Source organism: Manacus candei, unplaced genomic scaffold (genome assembly GCF_025592945.1).
Source record: "Manacus candei isolate 608988 ecotype Guabito, Panama unplaced genomic scaffold, ASM2559294v1 h1tg000014l, whole genome shotgun sequence".
Lineage (NCBI taxonomy): Eukaryota > Metazoa > Chordata > Aves > Passeriformes > Pipridae > Manacus > Manacus candei.
The window spans coordinates 21,776,843-21,804,820 of NW_026138062.1; the positions used below are offsets into that span (position 1 = coordinate 21,776,843).

Below are 27,978 nucleotides of genomic sequence, written 5' to 3' on the forward strand. Positions count from 1 at the left end.
AGTAGAAACAGGTGAGGAAAATAAAAGTTAATGAAACTGGACAAGAGTTAAGAGACGTCACAAAACTGACTTTGTTCTGTATGTGCAAGTTCCATTTAGAAATATTTAATAGTAAGCGTATAACTATTATTACAGTTATAAAATAATCTTTGCTGACAGTGAATAATTCATTGTTCATTACTGAGAGTCAGAGTTTAACGTTGAGCACACAGCTTGCCAAAACCTTTCAGCTCAGGGACAACAATCTTCAAAAGCTGACAGCGACAAATATCCCACACTATCCCACACATTTAATCCAAAATGTCTTTGGATGCAGCTCTGTGATCCTCCAAGGGGCACCTCAAGACAGCTTTCCGGTGAAAGTGCGAACCTGATTGCCCCACAGGGCTCCCCTCAGCACAAGGGAGGCTGTGCATTCAAGTGTGCCTATGGTGTTGGCATTAAATCTGTTGCCAGCCCGCTCTGCCATCGGGGTGGCTGGAAGGCATCCATATGTCTGGGAACTGCGCAAGTCAGGGAGCACCATATGTTTCTCCCTGCTCTTTATAAAAAAAAATAAATACCAAAGCCACCATCAACAAAAAAAAGTGTTGATTGACTCTTTGGGCAGGGATTAGCTTTTAGTATTAATTCCTAGTTTGCTCATCAGCACAAGAAAAGGGCCTAGTTGTCTTTGTTATACGACTTTGCAAAAAATGCAAGAACGTAGCAGAATGCAAAATGCAGAATACAGGATACTTCACCTAAGTTGGCACAACTGTTAAAGAGAGTCACTGGATATATGACCAAGGACATGGTCTCAAAACCATCTTTTTCTTGGAATAAAATGCCAACTAGGAACAATACCATAAAAGAGAGAAAAAATAATTTTAAAAACATCTTAACCAAACATAGAAACACATTTGATTAATTACAATTAATTAAAACCTCCTGAAACAAAAAAATAAGAAGATTCTTATGTTCTATGGGCTAAATAAAGTGCTTATAAGAAAAAAAAAATGCACTTTTTACCTGATAATATCATGAGGAGAACAGGAAGAAGTGAATTGAATTTATGAAGGAAGTCCTGAAAAGAAACAAAAACTCAAAGTCATAAGAAAGTAAAGGAAAGAGAAAGGAGCCAATGTGAAGAGCTAGATAGAGATGGAAATTAAGTGCCAGTCAAACCTTTAATAGCAAGATGTATGAGCAGGATTTAGGTTCAATGTATGGCTCAGAGCTATTACAAGCCTTTCTTCTACATCCCCGGGAGATAAAACTTCATTCTGAGGCCCATGTTTGGAATAAGTCTCGTAAAAACAATTGCACTAAAAAGAAGTTGGTTCAAAAGCCTATATGCTTTCACAAGGCATTTATCCATCTTGCTTTACTGATGTAGAACATCAACTAGCAAAAGTGCAGTTGTTTGCTAAGTGCTGTGATATGGTTTTAAAATGCTATAGAAAGCTTTACAAACTCTACTATATGACTTAAAGGAGGACAAAAGTAAAAGAATAAAGGAAGAAGGAAGTATGTGGAAGAGAGAGATACAGCATTTACACATCTTGCAAAGGACTGATACCCTAGTACAGTATGGAAAGTGTATCACTAAGCTGGGACAATGAAGCAGAGGGATGTTTTTCTGTGCAGAAAATTTAAATGTCCTCTTCTACTTTTACTAGTTTACCAATTCATATACCAACTGTATTGCAGAATAATACAGAACAAGTGACAGGACTTACAATATTTACTAAATTGTGATGACATCCACAAATCCCAGTCTGATGACACAAATTATCCTCATTTCTTCGCCCCATAAGATGAATAAAAAGAAGGGGATGGAGGTGTTTTCATATTGCCATGTACAGCAGCAGGGCAGGCAAATGTAAGAACTATAGGGCATGAAACAGATAATATAACACCAGGAAAACAAATGACAAATGCCTTATTGAAAGATAATGGAAGAGAAAAAGGTAAAAGTACTCATCAAAATGACATGACTCCAGCAAGGTGAAACTTAGCTTAAGACAGTGATGCTAAGCAGTAGAACAAAATATGCTTTTTCTATAAAGTGCCTAGGGAGTGAAGCTCTTAACTGATAATTGATTATTGCATGCATATTATTCTGACTATGGAAAACACTTTTATCTCAGCTAAATTCTTCCATGGAAGAGCAAATTGTCCCCCTGACCTGTCACTTGTGGAAATTTTCATCATTGTGGGCATTTTTATTTTGTTATTCTGAGATTTATAATGGTTTCACTAGAAAATATAAATTTCAATTTCATATTTCTCCAAAATCTTAATTTTCCATTTCTTTCTAAGCAGTCCGCAGATAAGATTCATCTGCATGTTAAACCAAAACATAGATCTGACATAGTTACCCTTGGCTCCATTTGGTATAGTAGAAAAGGTATCTCTGTTGGACGACAAATCCTATTCTTAAATAAGTTTCTAATGTATGTCATTTAAAATGATTTTTGGAGACCCATCTCTCTTCACCAGCTGCAGAAGGAGCCTCCTGGGATTAGCTCAGCTTTAGATGTCCACTGCTAGATAATGAAAGCGGGCTGACTTGGATTCCTTGAAAATCATGAGACCTTGATAGTCTTCTGTGGGTTGTGGGTCAAAGGAGCAATGAAACTGCATCAGAAATCAGTGAGCAACATTTAGGAGTCCAAATGCTCCTAGTCCTATCAGGTCCTCTGCTTTGTTCTTAGTGAGGCCAAGCTGATGCCTCTAAACTGATATCTGTAAAGGTCAGATGAGACTGCAGGAAACCTGCCTTTGTGAAAACCGAGATTCCTGCCTGGGGCTGGTAAAGGAATTGATGGAAAAAAAATTTCATACAGTAGGCAATAATAACAAAAGATAGCAAGGATGTTGCTTGAGAAATTCTTTCAAATGCATGCTTTTGTTAGGTTGGCTGGAGTACAATAGCTATATTATATTGCAAGAGGTTTTGCTCAATAGGATCAGATTCGTAGGGCAAAACTGTTGCTGATGAACCAAGACCCACACTATCTTTATTTTCAGTAGTTTGACTATGGACTAATTACACATTTAAGGCCCGTTAGTGACTGGAGCATGTTGGAGGCATCACAGGAATCCTTCCTATACTTAGGTTGACCTAAGACTATTCTGAAATAAGAGCCCAAGCATGGTGGCTAGCACACCAAGTAGATTTGATTCAAATGTGTGCTGCTGATCTGAAGTAAAATATTGATGTACACACACAAAATTTCAGTTCCATTGAAAATCTCAAGACTTTGAAGAAAATGTTCATGCAGAGTCAGAATGAAGAGCCAAAGCATTTCCTTCCCTTTCTCCTTTCTAAAGTATTTTGTTTCCCAGGAACACTGGGAACAACTTGTTCTTCTTATAATGATGTATGACCTCTCTGCATCTGTGGGAGTAGAAAAGCAAGACTTCTCTACCTACAATGCACAGAGGACTCCTTGGTTTGAGAACTCTTAAAGCAGGCAGCTTGCTTGGGAATATAGTCAAGTTGTCATACAAGTCTCAGATATAAATTTCATCATGTGCAATATGTGCATCCCCATCATGTCTCTTTGAGTTTATTGAATCAGCTTTTTTTTGTACATTGAAAATTCTCAAATTATTTATTTAAATGCTGCTAAATATAGTCATCCCTCTAGCCCAAATGGACTAGACGATTGTCTTACAAAGCAATGACTTTGAGAAGACCTTGGATATCTTACTAGATAAACAACTGATCTTTATTTCCTAGCAGTTTACTCCTTATTCCTGGGGGGCTGGTTACCTGTGGGGACACTAATACATTTCTTGCATATAGGTGTAGGAAGGTGGTGTTGCCCTCTTCTCTAACATTGGGAAAAGTATTATGGCTATCTAGTCTTGATCCTGTTATCACTGCTTTTGAGAAAATGACATAAAAAAAGTCAGAGTTCAGAGAAAAACACAACTGATATGAAGCCTGGAAAATGCATTTCAGCATGACACCTTTGGTGTTTGTTAAGAAACTGAGGTGATGACTTGTTAAAATTCAACAAGCTGTATTGTAAGGAGAAAGTGTAGGAGAGCCATCAACTAAAGTGTAGAAATGAACCAAGGACTCAATGTTAAAAATATGGGATAAAAGCACACTGAAGTCTAACTGTCAGGGCCAAGAAAGTGATTTCTGTCTGGAAAAATGAGAAAGAGACACCAAATTTTGCAATTCAAGAAGTTTTATTTCCAAGTGTAGCAGGAAGAATGTTGCAAAGTATTTTGGGACTTGTAGTTTTCCGGGCTCTCATGCATGCTCAATGAAATACTTTAATGTCATTGGTTGAGAGATCATGTGACGGGATTTAAACACTGTATTTAAACTGATGCCCTTTGTAATGAAGTTTAATTCTGCTCTCTCACTGCTTGGTTGAGTAGTGGTGTTCGTGCGACAACAAACACCTCAGATAAGATCTCTGAGGTTATCAGGAAAAAAGTTTCTCTGTGTATTCTTCCTCCAGTGTGTTAGCAGGTTTTAGGCTTTTTGCCTGTAAGTCACTGTCTCAGAGTGATGCCTGTTGGAGTAATGCTGAAGAAGCAAATGACAAGGCAAATCAGTTACTTCTCCATCATTCCAAATCACTAGATGACTAGAGGACTAGATGACATTCCAAAGCTAGATGACTTTCTAAAAAGATGAGTTTCTTATTCCCCCAATGAAGGCAAGTTTGACTTAACATTTAAAAAAGATTACAAGTCTAATGTTAACAAATTCCAGCTCTCATTGTGATCACCTACTGAAAATTATGACCCCACAGGCTGAAAAATGTAGCCCTAGTTCAACTACAAATGTTCAATACTTATGGGAGAGCACAATATTTGATGTAATCCTATGGTCTTAGTTGGTATAGAGGAACTCACATAATCAATCCTGGGTCCCTTAAAATTAGGAATTATTCCAGTAAACTGTATGGAGAACTGAACTGTGTTTGCCATGTTTCTGAATGAGTGTTAATGTGAAAAAGATACTCATATTAATTGGAAAATAACAGATGAACTAATTCATAGCTACTGTTTAATCCATGCTTCTCATCTTCGAAATCTCTGCCTTCCTTTAACACAACTATGGAAGGGAAATGATGGGGGGATCCCAAATTCAGGTATTGGCTTATGGACTGAAGTTAGCCCATGCATATGCACCATGAACAGTGCAATAGAAATAATAAGCAATATTAATAAACTCTGCAGTCAGATATTCTTCTATTTTCAACCATTTTAAATTATATGACACTCCAGCCCTGGTGCTGTGCAACTAAGTAACATTAATGTGTTCAGTCTGTATCTAAAAATTAACTAGGGCTTGAGTTTGAACTACCACAGTTTCACGTCCCAATACAAGACTGAAAGACTTGGTAATGTAATTTTCTTTCTAACTTTTTTTCTTTTAAATTGAATTAATTTCTTTTCCTTGCTTTGTGTGTGCACAGATCAATCCCACCTGCTCTCCTCAAGTCAGTAAATCTATTAACACAATGAGACCACTTTCAAAAGAGCCTTGCCTGCTCTGGGACTCCTGGTGCAAAGCAAAGCAAACTTGACATAATTTTGAGAATTTTATGACATTACCGCTGCTTTCCTCCATGCTGTTTTTGTTTCCCGACGAACTCACGTCTCCCTTCCTCAGTTATCCTTGCTGGAGAGATGACTGCCATCTAGTGATCTCTGAACCTCTTTGTTCTCTATTGTCACTTTACAATACGCTCGTCTTACAGCTCCAATCTCATAGTTTATAGCCTGCTCTCTTTCTCTTTTCCCCTGGTGTTATGAGCAAAATCAATTATAAAGCTTTGAAACACAGCCTACCAATCCAAGCAAAGGACAAACTAAATGTGATATTAAGTCATAATTTTAGTCCACGTAATTTTTTTCTCCGTCTGTATTCTATGGAAGGAATATTGGATTTCTGTGTTTCACTATAACCTTGCTGTCAAGTAAAATCCTTCTACAAGTGAGGAGGTTGTTTAACCCAACAGCAATGAACCATTGATTATGTTTGAATGTATTTAGCACGTTAATATGCCCATCTACCCTGGTACGCTTTTTAGCTGTTCCTCTAAGTGATGTGGTGCAGCTGCCTGTGTGCTGAGGGAGCAGACAAAGAAAAAAACTTGCTTGGAGCAAACGTGATGACTCCATGCTACAATAGCAAGTGTCCTCACTGCACAAGCCCCTAAACATCAGCCATCCCCCCCAGCAGGTACTTCTCCCAGCAGCGACAAAATGAGACACTATATATAGAAGCGTGGTTCTTTTTCTGAGTTGTTTAGTCACCTAGTCCAAATCAGGTGCAAACTGTCCTTAATTCATTAACACCTGAGCAAAGCTCGGAGGAGGTAAAGCTCTCTCTAACTGCTGATAATTAATTTGCAAGTCCAATCCAATTAAAAAAGAACTTCAAAGGGATTTTAAGCAGGAAATACAAAATGTAAGGCATTTGAAATATGAAATATTACACTCTTTTCCCGTATAGTCCTAGATATTTGAACCTAATCAAGTGAAGGCCTTCCTGCCTCTTTGTCTGTACGTCCATTTGAAATGGATGGATGAGGAGAAGGATGACAAATTAAATATTTTACAGTGGCAGACAAACAGCATACTCTTCAGAGTGACATGTAGCCAATCTGCATTTAAAAGAAAAAAAACCAACATCTGTGAGACTAATGTTGAGTTGGCAGATTTTTCCATGCATCAGAATAGCAATCGTATTAAAAAGACAGGTGCTCAAAAACACTAAAGAAATCAGTGTGATTTATTCAGTGCATTCAGGGCATCCCAGACACATGTTGATCCTGGGAGAAGAGCTAAAAGCTTAATTTTTGAACAAGCAGAGAAGGAAGGAACAATTTGTCTAAAGGCCATGAGGACTCTAGAAAATGCAAATACTAGCAAGGCATTACAAATACAGTTGCTACAGGCATGAGCATCACTTACATCCTAGTACAAACCAGCCAAAGCTGCAGTGCAATATACTTGGGGTAGCCACTCTGAGCATCCAGGTCAGCTTTGTAGGTCTAGAGATGCTGTAAACAATATAAGTGGCTTTGAAAATTATGCAGGTGAGAGCAAATGATTTTCCAGAAGAATTGAAGAAGCAAGCATGGGCAGATACTAGGAAAGAGTGCACTAGCAGTGCTTTTGGAAATGGGCCTACTTTCAGCCTCTGCCAGTGCTTTCTTGATGATCAAAAATAGTAATTACTGCCTCCCTGCCCCAGTCTTTATATCTGAAAAAACTGATAATTGTGACAGTCCTTGTCAAGCATCCCAAGACCTATAGAGGTAAATGCTATGCAAAAGTAGTTTCCTGCATACTGCAGGTCTATAAGAAGGTCAGTTCTGGGACTGTAGGTTGTGCTCACATCCCTAGCTCCGTTTCAAACTGCTTTCAGTTTCCTATTTTGATAGGAGCACATGGGCTGCTAGTTTGAGGCCAGTTTGTCTACAAAAGCTGAAGTCATGGGATATGCTATGAAGAAGTCACCCTTTTGGGCAGGGCGTTTGCATTGCTGGCAGAAAGCCCTCACACCTAGCAATTTACTGCTAAACATAGCAGTGAGCAGTGGAGATGTTCCAATCTGGCTGTAGTGGCAGGTGGTTTAGCAATAATTAGTCACATTCTTTTCTCTTCACAGAAATCAATTCATTTCCGCATTATGTCCCTGTGTCTGTCTTATTGATTAGTGATAAATGGCATAACCAAGGGAAGCCATTTGTGGTCAAACAAAACTCTCAGTTAACAGGCAGGAAAATATGCCATGAAAATTGACTACACAAGCAAAGTGCTCAAGAAAAACAGGAAACAAAGTCCCAAGAAGACAGCCTGTCTTTTCTGTGACCCTGTCCACTCGTAACAGGCTATAGCCAAACTGCAAACCTAAGTGCTGCAAGAATCTGCCCAAGAAAAGCATTCACAGGGTGGTAGGAGCCCTGGAAAAACAAAGGGTTATGTTTCCAGGAGCTGGAATCTCTGGCTTGTGAGGCTCAAAGTTCACCCCAGTCAGAGCAGAAGTGAGATCTTGTCCCAAGGCAACCTGGGAGGTTGGTGCCGGTGTGTTTTTGCAAAAAACAAGCTGTCCTTGAGAGATGAAACCTGGCTCAGCAGATGTCATTAGTAGCATTGACTTCAGCACAAGCAATACTTCACACGACAGCAGTGTCACAGAGGACCATTCACCTTGCAGGCTGGACTAATTAAAGGGCAGCTACTCTGCCAGCTGGACAATCAATGTCGTTTGTACTATTATGGAAACTAATAATTTGCTGGATACCTTTATGAAGTAAAATAGCTTTCAAGGCCCTTAGATTAAAAGAAGGACAAACACCACCATCTTTGAGGGATGAAGAGAATATTTTCTGTGTTCCTGCATTAATATAGTATCTGAATTTGAGAAGTCTTGAAAATGTTGATTTCCACATGCTCAAATGAAGGAATTCCTTCCTTCCAAACAATACCCAGTATTCCACTGGGCTGCTGAGAAAGCACCAGGAATAGAATTGTAGCATTGGTTGTTTCATGTTGCTTCCAGTGATAATGAAGCAATTTTCCTATTGTAAGAGAAGGTTTTATAACTCACTTATCTTATTTGGGCTCTAACAGGTTTGCGTTGAGATGTTTATTATTTACTCAATACTTAATTGCTGTGCAAGAATGCACTCACAGAAAAGCACATACTGATTTTTATTATCAATTGGGTGGTTCTGTTTTTCTTTAAGAAGCAAACAAAAAAAAATTTTACTGTTGTGTTTCAGTTATCCATTGATCCTTAGGCAAAATCAGAGCAAAAATTCAGAATAATATGGCTGCAATATAATACACACACAGTTTTATTGTAGAATTGTTTTTGTCCATTTATGTTTCTGATTGGCTGCTTGGGCAGAAGGAAATTAAATCATAAAGAATAAGTTTCTGTACATGAAATTTCAATTCTAGAGGAATGGCAATGAAAATGGGAATGCTGAGTATCCCCATACATTCATCTCTCTTGGTATCCAGAACTAAAATGAGATGTCACATAGAGCTGTCCTACCCCTTCACGGCTTATTTCGCTGTATCATTTCAGTAAAAAAACAGTATTAAAAGGAAAAACAAAATCTCAGCCAATGTTGCTGTAAACACTTGAATGTGACTCTGTTTTTTACTACACAGACGACAGCTCCCTACTTAATCTCTCCAGCCATTCCTTTTAAGTCTGTCTGACTAACATAGCATTTCACCCAGCGCCAAATGGGCAGCAGTGTGTATGTACTTTTATTGTTTATAAACAGGTCTGAAAGGTTCCCCTCAGCCACTGTATATTTGAATAGTCTTTGCATTCATTTGAGCAGGTGCATAACTAACCACAGCATGACTGTGCTGTGAGAAATCAAATCCATTCTCCAATCAGCACTTCTGCTTTCTTTTACTTGTTTTCGGGTTTTTGGTACGTGAACAATCAATTAGCAAGAGAGAACAGAAAGAAAATAAGTCACATAAAATACCCTGTCACATTAAAAGTACAGATTTAAAATGCAGTTTGATAAGTAGTTCATTTATTCTTTTGCAGACACCTTTGCTTTTTTCTGCAGTGAAAGAGCACATTTTCTTTTCATGGCCACTGGGATGCCAGCAGGGGGTTGACTTCAATGAAAGCTACGTTTAGGCATAAATTTAGATATGATGTCAAACTGTCATGATTAAGTAATGTTGGGTCATGAAAGGTGAACAGAAATATTATTAAGAAAAAATGGCATTGCACTACATAGTGAGACCAAACGTCCTCACATGTATTGTTAGCAGACACTTTAGTCATTTTCTCTCAAGTATAAATTTTTCTCACTTAATGGGTTCATTATATTGCTGGTCCACTGCTAGTCTCCTGCATGACTCCTGTAGTCCCCGGGACGCATCTCTTCTCATCAACAGGCACTGGACAGGATTGGCCATGAGCTCTCCCACAGTTTCTGTGCCAGGGAATCAGCAGAATTCGTGACTACTGAAGAGCAAAACCTGCTGATAGGAACAGGGGAAGATTTTTTCCCCGGAAGTTCATACAAACAATTTTAAAGCACCTTCTCTATTTTTTTTTCAGGAGAACGTGCATAGATATATAGAAATACACATTGAATAAACAAGTTAATTTTTTAAAAAGAAAAAACAAAAATCCAGTCAAATTTCAGGAGTTTATCAAGTTTTTGTCACTCTAGATTTAAAGATCAAAATAATGCAAGTTTTAATGTAGAAAGGTATCATCTGTCAGAGATACTTACCAGATGGCTGAGCAACAGTATACTAACACATAAATTATATGGCTTAATCTCTTGACTGTTTGTGATATGTTATATTGTATCCTGTATATGTGTATAGCACATATATATTAGATTAGATTAGATTATTTTTACTTCCATTGTTTCAAATCATTGTGTATAAAAATTGCTAATATATAATGAACTATGCTAATATGTAATAGAAATTAACATATGTATATAAAATATTTTAAAAGATACGTATTTTTTTGAATATACACACATGAATGTATCTGTATATATTTGATATTATATTAGATAAATATATATATATAATGGTTATTGAAATTTAAGAAATTGGATAGTGTTTGTGCTACTTTGTGTCCTTCAGTCTGTCTTGATTATTCTGAATCCAAAATCTACTTCATTGTTCTCACTATCCTTATTATTGTCATATCACTGACAACCCTAGAGCGAGATGCAGTAAGACATTTACCATGGGCAGAAAGGTCTTAGGTTGGGAAGTCTTACTTTAGTTAATTTTTTGACAGTCAACACAAACACTCAGCAACTTATCTGGGTATTAATAAAAAGCAGGGAAATATTAGATTTTTTTAAAACTTGCGGAAACTTCTATTTCCCTGCTTCCTCATCATGTGATCACCTACAGCCACAGTCTCTCTGAATGTTCTTGTCTTTGCATGGGTTGCTTATGACTTCAGTCCCTCAGGGGTGTCCCTCTCTCAGCATTGATCACCCATGGCCATAGTTCCTCACGGATGTCACCAGCCTTTTTGGCATGAGTTGTTTTCTCAGAATTACCTCCATGATCATGGAGTCCAACCATTAACCACAACCATTAACTGCTACTGGTTTCTTTCTTAAATTTGTCTGAGCAAGGGCACTGTGTGCTTCATTGACTGGATAATGGTGGAGATTTGTCATGCAATAGTTTCTCCATCACTGCCTTCATGTGCCCCAGCGCAGACTGCAGCTGATTTCAGCAGGCACACAGTGGCCTGTGACCATCTCCAGCACAGTCCTCTTGATAAGACAGCCTGCAGTACGTGTCCCAGTCTGTAAGGTATGACTCAGAAAAACTCTACATGTCGCCCCTTAAAAACAGATATTTAAAGATCATCTTCTGAATGTTACAAGCTAACCTGTACAGTCAGACTGAACAGCAGTAATTGCTCCAGTCCCTCCAGCCCGGTCCATGTGGAATAAATGAGGAAACATTTCCCCTGCATCATGGCACAGCTACTGCCCATGAAGACTTAGGACAGAAGACCTTAGCAGGACCTATTGCAAGCCAGCGTGGCTCCTGACTTAACTACAAAACTGAAGGAAATCTGACAGAGCAGAGCACTGGGGACAGGATGGACAGTACCTTTTCATCCACGCTGCACACCATGTGAAGATGTCTTGAGCGAAAGACAACTCAGTTTTGAATAGTATACACTGTGCTCCAGCAGATTTTTATTTCTGTGGGCACTAACTCAGAAATTCATGTGGGCTAAGCTCCTACGTTGTTTCCCTTGCCATGACTGCCACAAGTTCTTATTAAAGGATCCAGTGATTCTGCTCCTCTGTCGTAATAAAATTCTGTTTGTGAAATTAGTTGAGTTTCTTTCCTGCTAATGCCAGACTCCTAAACTACTAATTCAGGGTGAAGCAGGTATCAAAGAATCATAGAGTGGTTAGGGTTGGAAGGGACCTTAAAGATCATCTAGTTCCAAACCATGGGAAGGGACATCTTCCATTAGACCACTAGGTTGCTCAAAGCCCCATCCAATTTGGCCTTTAACACTTCCAGGGTTGGGATATCCACAGCTTGGGATAGGGCATTCACAACTATGCACAGCTCCCTAAGAAAGGAAAAGGTAAAAACAGTGTGCTGAGCTGACACCTTCTGAGGTTTCTATGTTTCTGAGGTTTTCTGTTGACAGAGGGTAGGAACCTACATTGTGTTCAAGCCAGTCTCCCTACAACTGCCCACCAGAGTAGAAGGCAATGAACTGGGCTCTTCAGGGCTTTGGTCATCAGGTTGTTTTTAAAGTTTTCCAATTGAAAATTCTCCTTTCTTATCATAGGTCCTATCCAAGTATGGTCCCAATAGTCTCCACAGCTCAAAAGAACTAAAAGCAGCCATGATCTCTGCTGTGTCCCATTGAAGTTAACAAGGCTTTCTTATTTGGGATGTGGGTGGAGACAATTGACTGAGATTGTATTGTGCTTCTGACATTTCCCTTTGTTCTCTGTATATCCCTTTCACTATTTTCTGCACACTCACAACTAGTAATTCATACCACATACTTTCAGCTTGTTTCAGTCACTGTCTATCTCATGACAGCAGGAATAACTGTTTAGGATGCACTAAACATCTTTTCTTGCACATACTCAGCCAATCCTGTACACGGCAATAATGTCTTCTGTCATTACACCTTTGAAAACTGGCCAGTCCTGAATAAGAATGGTTTCTCTGCCTTCACACCACCTCATGCTTCATCTGACTGCCTGGATTCTGCCCTCTGGAGCCATTTGCAAGCAACATAGGCTCGGAGGTACTTTTTACCATTTATGGGAAAACTCCGGGGGAGACTTCAGCCCACGGCATGTTAATGACACACCTCTTAGAAGCACTTGGCAATAGCTTCTTCATCATCTTTTCTGGTGGCTGGTGATTAGATCGTGCATCCATCTTATGCCTGGAACTGTCATACTGGCATCATTCTTTTCCAAGGAGCAAAGCCATCATTTCAACAATTTCTTTTTCTTTTTTTTCTTGGGGAAATAATTTGCATGTGCCCCCTGGGCTTCTTATGGCAAATGTGCCAGTCAGTGGCTTTGCATCACTGATGCTCTGCCCTGGAGTCCCAGACTTCCATTGTAGCTGATCCACAGAACTGTAGCACTGCAGAAATGGTGTTGACTTGGAACTGCCTTTAATCTTACACAGGCTGCTTCTTTGGTCTTCCCCACTCATTATGTAGTGACTGTATTAATAGCTCTTGGCCTTCTGACACAATGTGCTCATCCATGGATGGCAAATCTTTTAGATATTGGCAGCAAATTTAGCTTAAAAAGCACCCCAACTCTCTCATTACTGATGGTGCCAAGACTAATCTCTGTCAGTGTCAAATCTGGTAACAGGGCCAAGGACTTAGCATTGCTTTCCTAATTTGAATTTCAGATCTATTCTCTTCCTTTCAATCCAATCTTGTCTATTTAGTCCTTTTCCCTTGGTGTTTAACCATATGCTGAGGAATCCAATTCTTTTTATGGCTCTGAATCAAGATGGGGAGACCTATTGCCTCTTTAAATCCTCATGCTATGTTGGTTCAATTTCTTCATTTCAAGCTGAATCTGATGATGTGAACTTCTTTACTCTCTATTCCCTACTGAGAGAAAACAGAGTGTACATTAGCTCACATGCTGTCAAGGATGCACAGTTTCTGCTACTGTACAGTGGGTCCACATGCATGTGCAGGGAACTACACAACATTCCAAGAGAAAGAACCTATGGGCAATACAAACTCATGAAATCCTTTTACTGTAGATAAGTGATTTTCTTCTTTTTACTCTATGCTATAGATTTTTCACTGTTATTTCCCGTCTATCTTGCAATAATTGTGTGAAAATTAATTGGTAAATGTTTACAAAATACTCCAGACATAAAACTGCCAGATAAGAACTATTTTAATTAGAATTAATAGTAATATTAGAACTAGATTGAGAGCCTTTCCATGACAGTAATACTCACTTTTAGAGGGAGACCTTAAACTGACCTGAATATTTAGCAAGTTACAGCTACATAGTGTAGATAATTAAAAATAAATTACTATCAGGGTTCTAAAAGTAATTGAAAATCATGTTAATAAATTTAGATGGGAGAGAAAAAAGAACCCAGTGCAAAAAACAAACCAGCTCATCTAACCATCTCAGAGGTTTCTGAACAACTCAAAGGATTGAAGCCTACAGGATGTAGAACACACCTATAAATCTCTGTACACCACTGGCAATTACTACTGCTTACCTAAAGACCTGACTTCTTAAGAAATGGAGCAGAATCAATGTGGCCAGGTGTGTCTAGCAGGAAGCAAGATGTAACTATCCCTTGAAGCAAAATAGAGAGCAGAATATGATGATAACAGTTTGCAGGTAGATAAGGTCATGCTCTGTTTGGATTAAGTGCTGTTGGAAGCTGAAAAGGGCCTTTACTGTCTAATTTATCACAGAATCAAAAGCACTCAAGAGGTTGATTGCAACAACTCCTCCACATGATACACACAGTCTATGGCTCTCCAGCTCAAGATGGGCCTTCCATCTGGAAACTGCAGTTTTTACCACTTGTGCTTAAAATAGACATAGCTGACAAAGTATATAGAGACAAACGGATGGCGTGGCCAGGCCCAGAGGGCTGTTACCAGTAATGTGAAGTCCTGCTGGAGGGCAGTCACCAGTAGTGTATACAGGGGCAAGTACTGCTTGACAGCTTCATTAATGACCAAGGTGATGGCAGAGAGTACACCTCAGCAACTTTACAGATGATACAAAACTGGAAGAAGTGGTTGATACACCAGAGGTTCATGCTTCCATCCAATGCTGGAGAAATAGACTGACAGGAACCTCATGGAATTCAAGGGGAAATGCCAAGGGAGGAACGATCCGGGCATCAGTACACACTGGTGACCGACTGGAAAAAAACTCTGCAAAGAAGTAGTTGTAGGTCTTGGTGGACAGTAAGCTGCCTATGAGCCAGTAATGTGCCCTCACAACTAAGAAGGCCAACAGCCTCCTTGTGTGAGCAAAAGTGTTGCCAGCAGGTCAACGGAGGTGACCCCGGCCCACTGCTCAGCCCTGCTGAGGCCACACCTGGAGTAGTGTCCAGTTCTGGGCTCCTCAGTAGAAGAGAGACATGGACATGCTGGGGAGAGTCCAATGAAGGGCCACAAAGATGGTGAAGAAATTGGAGAACTTTGAGACGAGGAGAGGCTGAGACAGCTGGGACCATTCATCCTCTGGAGAAGAGAAGGCTGAGGAGAATCTTATCCATGTAGATAAATGCCTCATGGGGGGAGTAAAGAAAATGGATCCAGGCTTTTGTTTTGAGCAATGGGACAGAGGTTGTTGCAGTGCAGCTCCTTTAGTAAGGTCTACTCTATGTATGCTGTTAGGTGGAGGAGCAGAACAAGAGCGCTTTCTCTGAAGAGCTCAGATTCAGTCCACTATTTGCAAGTAAGAGGACAACAAATTTTCAGGATGAGCATGATGTAGCATTTTGCAATTCAGAAGCCTACTGGTGTTACTGACTGCCCTTAGGGAAATCGCTCAAACTCAGCAGGAACCGTATCATTCAGGTTCAGGAAGAAGGAACACAGAACAATAAGAATTAAGCCCTATGCACTGCCTTTGGTTATTCAGTGGCTTTGTTTGGTCAAACTTCCCTGTTCACAAGGTAGAATAGAAAGTAGGAAGAGTTGAGCAATAACTTCATTAACAGCATAGGTGCTGTTTGCCTTAAAGAAGCAGGCAGTCACTATGCTGTCACTGGGTTATGATCCTGAAAAAAGTGTCCAGATTTTGTTAGAAGAGCAGCTTGAAGAAAGAAAGAATCCTATAATAAAAGGAAAAGAGGTTGGGTATCATATTTAAGAGAAGGTTGGGGTTAAGACAAAGATTGAAAAGAAAACGTAATTTAGAGCCCCTCTAAAAAAACAACTGCTTAAAAAAAAATTAGTTAGCATGATAGGGAAGAAAATCTGTTACTTTGGACTAGGTGCTAAGGGAGAAAACGAAGATCAAAGCATCACTTTCTGATGAGACAGAACTGCCTGTACCACTGTAGATGTACATCAGCCACTACAGGGATGAGAAAGAGACAGTCTCCCAAGGAGTAAAAGGAGCTGTTGCAGATAGCAGTACTCAAGAGATCTGATACTCACAAACAAGGACTTTGTGCCAGCCCCACACTTGTGCACATGTGCTGCCACCAGTACTGCTAAAGATTTCTTTCATCTCTGATTTTTACCCATGTAAATGGCTTCAGCTGTGCATGAGTTAATATCAGTAATAATGGTATGATTGCATTTTATCTGCATATACTTTGTTACCCAGATCTTTTTTAATTCCTTCTAGGTTACTCACACCCTAAGCTTGGCAGCCAAGAGCTGCTGCACTAAACATGAGTGAAATGAGAGTCTTGACTGTTCATGGTTTAATCAATAATAGATTTAGGAGATGAAGTCGCCTGTGCTCTTCATTTTTGAATCTCAAGCCCCATCTGCTGCTTGCTCTCTGATTTGGTCTCTCTCCTGTGAATGCCTCTCTGATGATCTTGTTTACTGCAAGTAAAATACTTGCCACTCAAGAGTTCAGTCAAGTACGTACTTTTGCGGTCTTACCAATTATAGAAAACATTGGTATTGTCAAAATACACTCTCTTCTGCACTGTAAATGCTGCCTGATACCACATGAATGTTTATTTTTGAGTGTTTTTCACCGAAAAATCTATAGAAAGACTGCAAAATCAGACAGAGGAAATCTGGATGAGGAGATCCTTCTTCCACCTAGTATTTAACTTTCTGCTGATGAGTAAGATATAAGCTACTCTGTACTTCTAGAAAGTATATTTGCATAACAGGGTTACTCATACAGTCCACTGCACATAAGGTCTACAGAACTGGGCCAGAAACGAGGGCAGAGGCCCAAGTATATTTTGTTCATTCTCTTTTGCTACTTCAGTGCCACAGCTGCACACATAGAGCAGGCATGAATATGTGAGGCAACTCCCATGGCTTTTCTTAGGAACAGTTGGCGGCAGATTATTAATATAGATGCTCCAGTGCTGACAATTAGGAATAGGGAAGGACACACATAGGTTGCGTTAAGCACCACATCAGCAGAGCATGTGATTGTTGCTTCTCTCCATAGTGGGCTCTAGAGTGGACTATAACTGGCCCAGCTGCACAAATTGATCTCTGCTGACTGCTGCATCAGGACTGCTCTAAGTGTAAATAAGCCTCAAACCTTCTGCATGGAAAGTATTTCCACACACACAACAATAATGTATAAACTGTACAAGTACAAGTACAAGTACGAGCACTCTTTTCTTGGGAGCCAATTTCTGGTGTCCACTGAGCTGTGGTTTCTGCTCAAGTGATCCAGGCAGATCCTGACAACAACATAAACTACTATGGAAAAGGCAAGAGGATTTGAGGAGTTTGGCCCCAAGAATTTTACCACAATCTTCCAATAATATTTCGGAGTGTTATTATCTCTGGGAACATTGGAAAGAATCTGCAAAATCTGTTGTCTTGCAAGCTCTTTCTCCCCCAAAACCAGAGCAGTAAACAAAAAACATTTCCTACTAGATTTGAATTAAGAAAATAGCTTTGATTCAGCCATAATGGAATTGGGTACAAATCCCTCAAGGTGAATGAAATCTCACTCTTTTACACCAAGATTAAGTGCTTCTCAGAAAAACCAACCCATTTTTACAAGGCTACTCACACTTAAATACTGAAAATCTCCATGGGAAGTGCAGGTGGGTCACCTGCAGTCTACAGACAGCACACACTCTCACTTCATGTCATGCCAGCTGTGGGCACATCATTTGGTTTCTAATGGCATTCATGTGAGATAACAGGCTCATAACAGATTGATTTGTGACTCATCAACAACGATAGAAAAGCACAGTATTTCAAACATCAGAAAAAGACCCAAACAAAGTTCCATGTGTAGCTACAGAGGATGTTTGCATAGAGTAACTACAGAGTGACAGTTTAAAAGCAATTATACTGATTCAGCTTCTAATACAGGGGACAATCTATTACCTCAAAAGCTGCTCATTGCAGTTGTGTTTGTCCTAGAGAAGGTTTGGTTTGGTTTTCTTTAACAATATTGGTCCTGTCAAGGGAAAACAAAATCTGCGTGTGGACTTGAAAATTTAACTTGGTGTCCTAACTGAAATTGTTGCACTCACTAGAAGACCTTCTTGTTGCAGTTGTGAAGAGAAGCTTTTGTAGCTGTCTGCAGGTTTCCTTCCTTGAATAGCGTGTATTGCTACTTAGTCATCTCTCTAATTGCAGTGTGTTAGCATGAATATTGGATGGTGATTTGGAGATGTTTAGCACCTCAGGAAAAATAATTGCAGCATGACTTCAGGTTTAACCCATCACCTTACTCTCATGCATGGCAGCTACTTTAGTCCATATTTTTAATAGGACTAAAACCTTATTTCCTCCCTCTCAGTCACTGGAGACTGTTGTACAAATGAGATTTGGACATTCTTTTCCTAAGCCCAGTAGATTACTGGTCCACCTTTTTAATGTACATGTTCTCCTTTAAAAGTATTTTAGATTCCACCAAACTTGTTACCCAGGGAAAGTGTAAGGAAGCATTGCTCCTGTTAACAAGTTTAGTTGCCCATGACAAGACAAACAATGGCTTAACATTCCATTCTACTGCATCTGAATTTTTTGGTGTCTCCATGAAGCTGGTGTAAGAGAAGAGTTCAGGTCAGGCTTTGCATTCCTCATCACCTTTTTTTGACTTGCAAAATGATGGATACAGCAGCTACTGTGTGTGTACAGAATTACACATTATCACATTTCTTTTGGTTTAGCTGTTTTGTCGTATTTTCATACAAGGTGTATTTTCAAAAAATCAACAGAAGAGCAATACAGCACAGTAACAGTAAAGGCACAAGAACAGGCAAGCACAGAGCATAAAAAACATAAGCAGTCATTTGTCATTTGCTGGTGCATGCCACTTGCTGCACAAAAGGTGAAGTAGAAGCATTTGAACTAAATTTGAGTATAGTATAAACTTCTAATATAATTTTTTGTGAGAGGTCTGCCTTTCACATTTCTGAAAACATTTCTTTTATGTTTTCAGATCCATTGCTAAATTGTGCAAACACAATTTTTTTTATTATGTATATAACAAAAAATAAAATATATTATTAGAATGAGACATATTTAGTCATTTGTATCATTTATTTACTAAGGAGAAACATGCTTTGGACAGCCAATATTTGAATTCTTGGCAAGATCCATAAATATTTGCAGATAAAAACAAATGGATTTTTTTTAAGGGATAAAATTCTATCAAATTATTTTTTTCATACTAGAACAATTGAAATATTTCAAAATTTGGAAGCATAGTATGCTATACATAATATAAGTAGCATTCTTCTAATGGTATTTCAAGACTAACTTCAGCTACGTTATGTTTTTTTAAAGCATGAGAAAAACACACAAAAATAAAACAAAACATCTAATTTGGATGGAATTAAAAGGATTTCTGTCAGTTTAAATGCATTTTCTTCATTATATTTTTGTTTCAGCTGTAGATTAAATCATATTCAGTCCACAGCATTATTGGAATGGCCTGGGAGATAGAGACAGAATGCTTTATTGCTAAAGACAAGTGTGTTGTGGTTTGAGCACAAAGTGAAACACTGGGAAGAGAGCTGTCTTAGCACAGATATGCCACTGGGAACAAGAACATTGTGTCACTCTTGAAAGCACCTCTTCCCTGCTAGAAAGCAACACATGCATGCTCTGTATTTCACCCATCTGGAGAAAACTATCTGTGACTGCAATAAGCCAAGTTGGTGAGAAGAGGAAGCACACAGAGAAGTCTAATAACAATCCCTGTGCTGGCACACAGGAGAGAGACAGATTACATATGTGATGGGTCCCAGGACCACCAAGACACCTAGCAGTAATTTCGCACAAAACGAGAAGGGTCCCCAGATCCCTGAGATCTATCTCTGCTCCCTAGAAGGTAATGTGGAGGCTGAAGAAGGTGGTAGCAGTGACAAAATGGAAAAATCTTATATTTGTTGCTGGAATTTTATCCTGCCATCCACTCGGTGGGTTACAGATCTGGCAGTAGCAGAAGCCTGGACCAGAATATTGTCCTCCTTCAGACTGCAAGTCCTTATTGCAGCATTTCCAGGAAAGTACTAGGATACCCTAATGACTGTTCTACAGATTTATATCATTTTGTGGAGGGCTACCTGAGCAAGGGCTGCAATGTCCACTGCTGCTGTTATGGTACATGGAGAAGAAATTAAGGAAATTTTCTAAGACTTCATTCTCAGATTTGGCCTTGGTACAAGGATCCAAAGGATTCACACTGCAGAAAGATGCAGAGTCTTGGGTGTTTTTTCATTGTACTTACAGTGCTGGGCACTTTATTTGCACAGTATCCTTTTAGTGTTTTCAAGGAAACAGTTAACCCACAGAGATTACTGAAAGGATGCACAGCACAGTAGGAGGGTACCACTGGGTGGATATGTGATTTCCAGACTAATCAGTTCACCTTTCTCTATGGTTAACTTCCTTCTTATTTGTTGACATTTTGGCTATTCCAGGTAATACACAGACTTCACAGTTCACTGAAAATGATTGATATATCATTTAAAGTATTCCTTTGCTAGACAAGAACTACATACAGTTTCTCTGCTGTCAGCCCTTAAATCTCCAAGACTACAGTGGTGGTCCCCTTCCATCTAGATGATGGCATACATATTTGTTTGAATGTTCTTCCCTAAATGGTGAGGATCATGCACTACCCCACTGTAGTCACCGGAGAATTTAGTACTGCTTATCTAACATTACAACCAGCAAGGCCCAGCCCTGAGTTAACACCCATACTCCGGTTCTGTATAACCAACCACAGTGTACTTTTTTTCTCTTCTTTATTTTTTACTTGCTTTCTTATTTTTAAAACAGGTGTGGACTTCACTGACCTTAAAAAGCTTTTCAAGTAAATTGGGAAATAAAGCCACACATTTGCTAAAGAAAAAGCAGACAGCCATTTATGAGTACTGCTTCCAATTATCTTCTCCATTTGCTACTGATCATTTCTCAGAGAGCCAGTTCTGGACATCTGTTATTTCTCTCTCCCTCTTTCAACTTCATGCCTGACCTAACATGACATCCATTTGTCCAAAAGGTGGCACTGCATCTTTGAGCATTTCATGGACTGAAATTGCTCTGGTGCAGAAGAGGTCTTCCGTATAAATAAATAGAACTGCTTTGCAGATCTGCTAAATATTTTCCACTAGCTTTCCAACCATGGACCCTTTCTAAAGTGTGTCCTTAAATTTTTTAATAATTTAAAGCTTTGCTAAAAACAAAAGCTTGACCTTGAGTTTTCTGACATCTAATTTTAATATGTGGCTAAAAGCAAGCTCTCCAGCCAAGCACATCAGGGTAAGAGATATCTCCTCTTTTGGAAGCTCTTTAGGGAGAGTTGTGATTCTGAGCTTCCAGAAAATCCCAACGTCTGCCACCAGGACAGAGAAATTCTTGCCCTTTCTGATTGCTTGTTCTCTGTCTCCCAAATTTTCTGTCATGCACAAAATATATTTAGTATAAAAAGTAAAAACTCTTACTTAAGACACCTATTTCTCCTCAAACCAGCAGGCACAAGCCGCAGTCAGATTTTCAGGCCCTGGATAGTCTTAGGAATATGCAGTTTGGACTAAGAAATACAAAACTGTCTTTTCCACGGTACTCCTCACGAAGCAATTGGACTCAAAGCATCATGGCATGTCCCAGATCACCTCCTCTGCTGGGCTGCAGTCTCTTTCTCACAGTTGTCTGGCACCACACAGATGGCAGGACTACCACTAGCCCATCTCCCTGACTTTTGTCAGCTTTCCCAGAAAGGCTTTTTTAACCCTTCTTTCGCTGCTTGCTTCTTGTGTTTCTGGGTCTTGATGAGCACTGGCTTAAGGCACCTGTTGTTTGACTCCCAAAGCTGCTGCAGAGGTGCCAGACTTGCACTTTTACTGTTTTCTCCTGTTAGGTCCATCTCTATTCCCCTTTCATCTTCCTTGTCTTTTGGAATCCAACTAACTTGTCTCTTTTCTATCTTCTGGTGAGTTCAACTTCCTTTTTCCTGATTTCCTCCCCCCCCTCCCTTTATTTCAAGTCCTCCTTTCCTTGGGAGACCAGACTTCAATTTTCATGTTGACAGTCAGCTTGGCTCTAGTCTTTCACTCCCTGAATTCCTGGATTGCTGTCAGCTTTCAATTTTTCTGTTGATTGCTTGAGTTGTTCACTCCAGTTGCCACTCAGCCTTCAGTCACTTTTTGCTTTTCTTGCTTATACTCTATTCTTTCCTGTGTTTTACAAGCCCTCTAATGAATTTCATTCTTCTAGTATGTCCTTTAACTTGCCTTTTCCTCTCCCAAAAAGCATTCTACACTGATGTCCCTGCCTCCTTTACTGTGATGTTTTCCATTGCTTTGTGTCTGACTGTAGTTAGTGGGCATCCTTCAAATTTTTTTCTTCACTTTTCTGGCTTTCCTGCTATAGCTGTGTTGCCCTGATGTACACTTAGGGCTGAGCAGAGTAAGAAAGCCCATGCAGGGCCTGAATTGCAGGTAGCTGTGCTCTGCAACTGGGAAGGAGATCAAACTCCTGAAAAGCTTGAAGAAGCTCCGCTTTGGTGTCTGAGGTTGATCAATGCCACAGAGCCTTAATCAGAATTCACCGTCAAACTCTTACCTAGCTTTTAAAAACTGCACACCATGATACAATGCTTGTGTGTAAGATGTGTTTCAGCAGCACTTATGAGCTATAGGACAGATGTGGTAGCTATGCATAGCTTTGTGAATGTTTATAATGATCTTATGGTCCTGACAAAGTGGCCAAATGAATAATGTAAAGTGCCATGATGAGAACTGTCCAACTACTTACACAGATATGGGAGCTATGCATGGACTAATTAGTGGGCATTCCCAATCAAAACTTAATTCTTAAGAATCTGTTGTAGCCAGAAAGTCTTTTTTCTAGATTTTTTCTCATTAATCCAATCATCTCCATGTTTCATTCTCTTTTCCTCCAGTGAGAGGTAACAGTATTACATAAAAATATCTTTTGCAGTAAAATGCTTCTTTAACAATTTGGTTATGATACAAAACCAGATGCCCACCAGAAAAGGTTTTTATCTCCAAGCATATGGCAGCCAGTTTCCTTCCTAATTAATACCATATCCAAAATTCCAACCCATATCCATATCCAACCCCAAAATTCCATTTCAGTTCCCAAATGAAAATTTATGAGGCAGTCAGCCACAAATAAGCATGGTTTACCATGGATAGTTCAATCAGCACAGTTTGCAGTATAGCATGTTGCTAAAGTACAACCAGCTTTTATGTTTTCATGTCCCTTGGACATTCTCTGGTTCTATTCCGTTATTTTGATAGCTTCAAGTTACATGCACAGAGGTTTTTTTCAAGATGAAGTTTGATCAAAGAGTCAGCTGTGTACATGTCAAAACAAAACAGGATAGGTAAAGTAATTTCTGAGGAACGAAAGCAGACCCTGAGTGGTGGCATGGTTGAATGGGAGTCAACAGAGGCTGGAGGAAAGCAAGGTGCATGGAACACATAAGCTCTTCCTTGATGCACTGAACAATTTGCTGCATCATTCACATGGCATGGTATGGCAGGCTGCAAACAGCTCTGCAAAAGAGGACTTAAAGTAGCATTTCCCAAGCTTAATTGTGTCCCTGCTCAGCTGTGGTCTGTACTTGTCTCATACCAGTGCTACCAGTCAGTGTAATCAATGCTAATTGTGGTGCTAGTATTTGTAACACATTCAGCTAACCTTGAGAGTGAAACTATGACTGGTCCTTGTTGGCCTTCTTGTCAGAACTTTATTGGGAACTGACACGACATTTTGGGAATGAAATGACAATATGTTTAAATACACTGGCTACCATCTTCCAAAGTATACACAAAACTTAAGTGCCTACAGTGCAGTCTCCTTCCTAAGCAGAGCCTATGTGAAATTCCATACTGCCTTCCAGAAAAACAAATGTGTTTACCAAAAGAACTCAGACCACCAAAATCTTTGTGCTTTGGATAGGAGGACACTTCACATTGATCATCAGACCTGCATTCATACAAAAGAAAAAGCTTCTGTCTTAGAATAGCCCTGTGTTTGTTCAGCTTGCCTGTGTACAGAAAATCATGGGAGAAATCCTGGAGGTTATATTTTCCAGTTCAGAGGATATTTAGAAAAGAAATAACTTTATTTTGAAGTTGCAAAACACTGAGAAGAAAGCAGAAAGCCAGATATTGGCAATAGCCCTTTAGAGCAGCTGTAACAGCTATGGATATATTTTCTTCTGCTGGGGCTTATCCATGAAGCACAGTTGTTGGTTGGTAAAAAAAAAAGTCTTTTCATGTAGATAAAAATTCTCTGGCTCTAGTGTTTCTAAATCTGTTTGCCTAGGTCTAGTAAACTTTATTTTAAAGGGCAGGTTTTTTCTTTTGGAATTTCTCAGTAAATAACATGCATATCTTAGTGGAGGTATTCTCAAAGCTGCTGTAAAAGCTATTGCAATGCTCCAGAAATTGGAGGAGACTCAGCCAGGGGAAGTACACAAAAGAAAAATTGCCTTAACATTAACTCTAGCTGTAGTCAAAGAGATTAATGAAATAGTCAAAGAGATTATTGTAATAACCAAATAGATTAATGAGCAGCAACTGAAGGAATTAGTGTGATGGGGCTAGTAGACCCCACATTACCCACACACCTCCTTCATCTAGCCCCCAGTGATAACTCCCTTGAAAAAGGCCAGTCAGTTAATGCCTGGACATTTGTTGCAACTACTACTACAACTACTGCTGCTTCTACTTCAACTAGTACTGCTACTGTTGCTACACCACAAATAAATGTGGTGCTTGTAATGGACATGACCTAAAAAACTCTGGATTTATGCTCTACGCACAGCAGAATGGCAGGTTTGTCCTCCTCAGTGGCCTTAATCCTGACGCAGAGGAAAGACGGTACCAATACCTTCCAGCTCTTTACACACCTTCAGCCTCTCCACAGAACAGGGAACTAACACCAATGGTGATCTTTCTTTCCCATCATTAATATTATTAATGTCATGTGTCAGAGAGCACTGCCCAGGGACACCAGCCAAGCTAGGGTAATAATGTGCTGAACAAGCATGTAGTACCGGATACATTATCACCCTGAAGGAAATAAAACCCCAGAAATACGAATTAACTGTCTTTTGTGTAGGGTTGGGAAATGAGACTGAATACCTTGCTCTAAAGTAAACCTTGAGTCACAATCTCCCCAGATTCTTCCCTAAAATATACCTGAAAGTGGAATTCGGCTAACCATTTACAACAGGTGGCCACTCTACATGGAACAAAACCATCGTCAACTTCAGGAAGAGTTGGATCCAACCTGAGAATGGTGAAAGAGCAACCTCATTTCATTACATTTTCTATTTATTCTCATTCAAATGGAAAACAAGTTTCTTAAAGTTTGCAAGGCTGCTCATGCCATCTGCCATTCATGTAACAACGGCTGGTCCTGTAGTGTTTCTGCTCATGGACTATTCATCTTTTAATTATTAAGTTTCCAACTAAGCACAATTTACTAAATACTATGGACTCTGTTTACGTGTTAAGCTCTAGTTGAAAAAAAAAAATCAATATAATAGGTATATCAACCACTACATAAAAGTATGCTGCTTCTATATGTTACCTTTCAGTCAATTATATTTGCAGTTCTCCAGTTTTCTAGAAATCAGCAGTCTTTCTATCCCTGCACTTCCATTTTTACTCATTCTGGCTTAGACAAGCAAGACTTTGCTTGATGTAAAACCACTGCGTCTGTTTTCCAGATACTCAAGGGACATGCTCTATTTTCGTAAAATGGAGGAATTTCCAGCTCCTTGTACATTGTGAGTAGATGAGTCATGCCACAGCTACAGGTTCTTAATATATTTTCCCTGTGGAACAAATAAACTGTGTATATTGATACGGTTTCTAGAACTAACCTCCTCTAGGGACAAATCTTGCCTTCAGCAGAGGTTAATTTCAGTCCAGCTTCAACATATGAAGTTTATCACAGAGAGATAAATTGCAGAGTCCTGGAGACCAGGAGACACAGTTTCCCCACCTCTAGTAGTTCATTGTATTCAGGCTCCACTAACACCTACACCTCTACAATTTATTTCACTGTATATTAAACTTGGCTGTATGCTCTCCTTGCCTATGGAGCTTTTTGGCTGCTAAAAAAAAGAAAAATATGTTGTAGCTTGGAAAAGCCAAATTTCTCATGTTGTTGTAGCCAGCCTGTTTAGACTGTCTAAAAAGACAGAGGTTGTTCTGGAATGGCCTCATATTCTTTTTAACATTGACTATTTGTTTCAGCAATTGTTTTGTTTATAGATTTTGCCAGTGTTATTCTTGTTCAGATTTGGGGCTTTTTTGCGGGTTGAAAAAGAGTGTAGGTTTCCCTTCTGTAATAATTGCTTTAAATATATTAGTCTTCTCAGTTAGTAAAACCCAGAGTATGAAAAAAATTTTAACAGTTTCTGCCTAAACAAAACAATATGATGCCAGCTCTAAGCAGCAACATCAGGAATGACAAGTTATTATTTAATATTCAGGCTTGACCTGAATATTAGTCCTCCGTATACACAAGTCAATGTGAATTCCACGCATGGAGGCTTTAAAGGACCGGGTTCAGAGTTTGTAGAGCACTAAAAAGCCAGTGCTCATTTTTTAAATGCCACTGCACACCTAGTCATCAACACAATAATACAGCACTGCTTAGGCCATTGTGTTTCTCTTGACTCAGTGCTAAATGTCACGTTTTTCCTGAAGAGCAACTACCCTGTGATGTGTGAGAAGTCTGGCCTTCTATGGATCTGCTCAAGCCTCACCCTGTTGCAGCTGACTTCAGAAAAGGCATCTGTTTAGTGTCATTTGTACCATATCAGAGAGGATATGCAGATATGCAGACCAACAGTGAGCCACATTTCCTCCTTGGAGTTTGCATATACACTAGGTTTATTAAATATGTTTAATGAATTAAATATTTATTGTGTATAGATTTTATATTATTATGTAATATAATTAATGATTAATTATTTGTTTAATTTATTAAAATAAAGAAATAAATATTTTATTAAACATACAGATTATGCAATTAGCATCTATTTAGTACTAGCTGAATCCAGAGAATATCGTGTTCTATGTAAGGATTGCAGTCAGTGTCAGGTGTTTGTTTTAGTTGTCCTATGGATATGCCACTGCAACTGGTAATTCCAATTGCCTCTACTTTTTTTTAATCTCTGATGTCCTTATGTTCTTCTATTGAAGGCACTAGACAGAAGCACAGCATATACAGGCTTCAGGTTCAGCAGACAAGCACAACATATACAGGTTCCAGTCTTCACTGCAATCTTCTCAGCACTTCTTCAAATGCCCAAATAAATATGCAACACATTTTCCAAGTCACATAAAATTCTATTTCTGCATGTGATCTGTATTGCCATGGTTTCTCCCAGCAAAGCATAACCACATTTACTTAAAACCATGGTCTGAAGTGAATGAAAACACCTCTTCCATCCAATAGTTCAGTGGCAAGAGTGGGACCTCCACAGGAGTCAGGTATGCAGGGTAGGTTCCTAGGGATGTTTCACCTTAGCAGCTTCAGACTGTATCCTAGGAAAACATCCTAAGCTTCTCTCTGACACAAACCATTCTGCTCCCCACTGCTTGAAACAAGGACCATTGGGAAAAAATAATGTAGTTCCACTGAGTCAGGAGGAAAAAAGAGGAGTCATGGAAAAACTGGATTGGGAGGGACCTTCAGAAGCTGCCTAGTCCATCCACCTAGCCTAAGGAGGGATCATTTATACCGCTTGCTTGTCTAATTGCTACTGATCCTCCTTGATAGAGACTGCC

At 39.3% G+C, this 27,978-nt stretch overlaps 1 protein-coding gene across 1 annotated transcript in view; it reads left to right on the plus strand.

Moving 5' to 3' along the window:
• The window catches only part of EPSTI1 (epithelial stromal interaction 1), an 84,985-nt gene that overhangs the window by 54,540 nt on the left and 2,467 nt on the right, over window positions 1-27,978 (plus strand). The window lies entirely within an intron of this gene.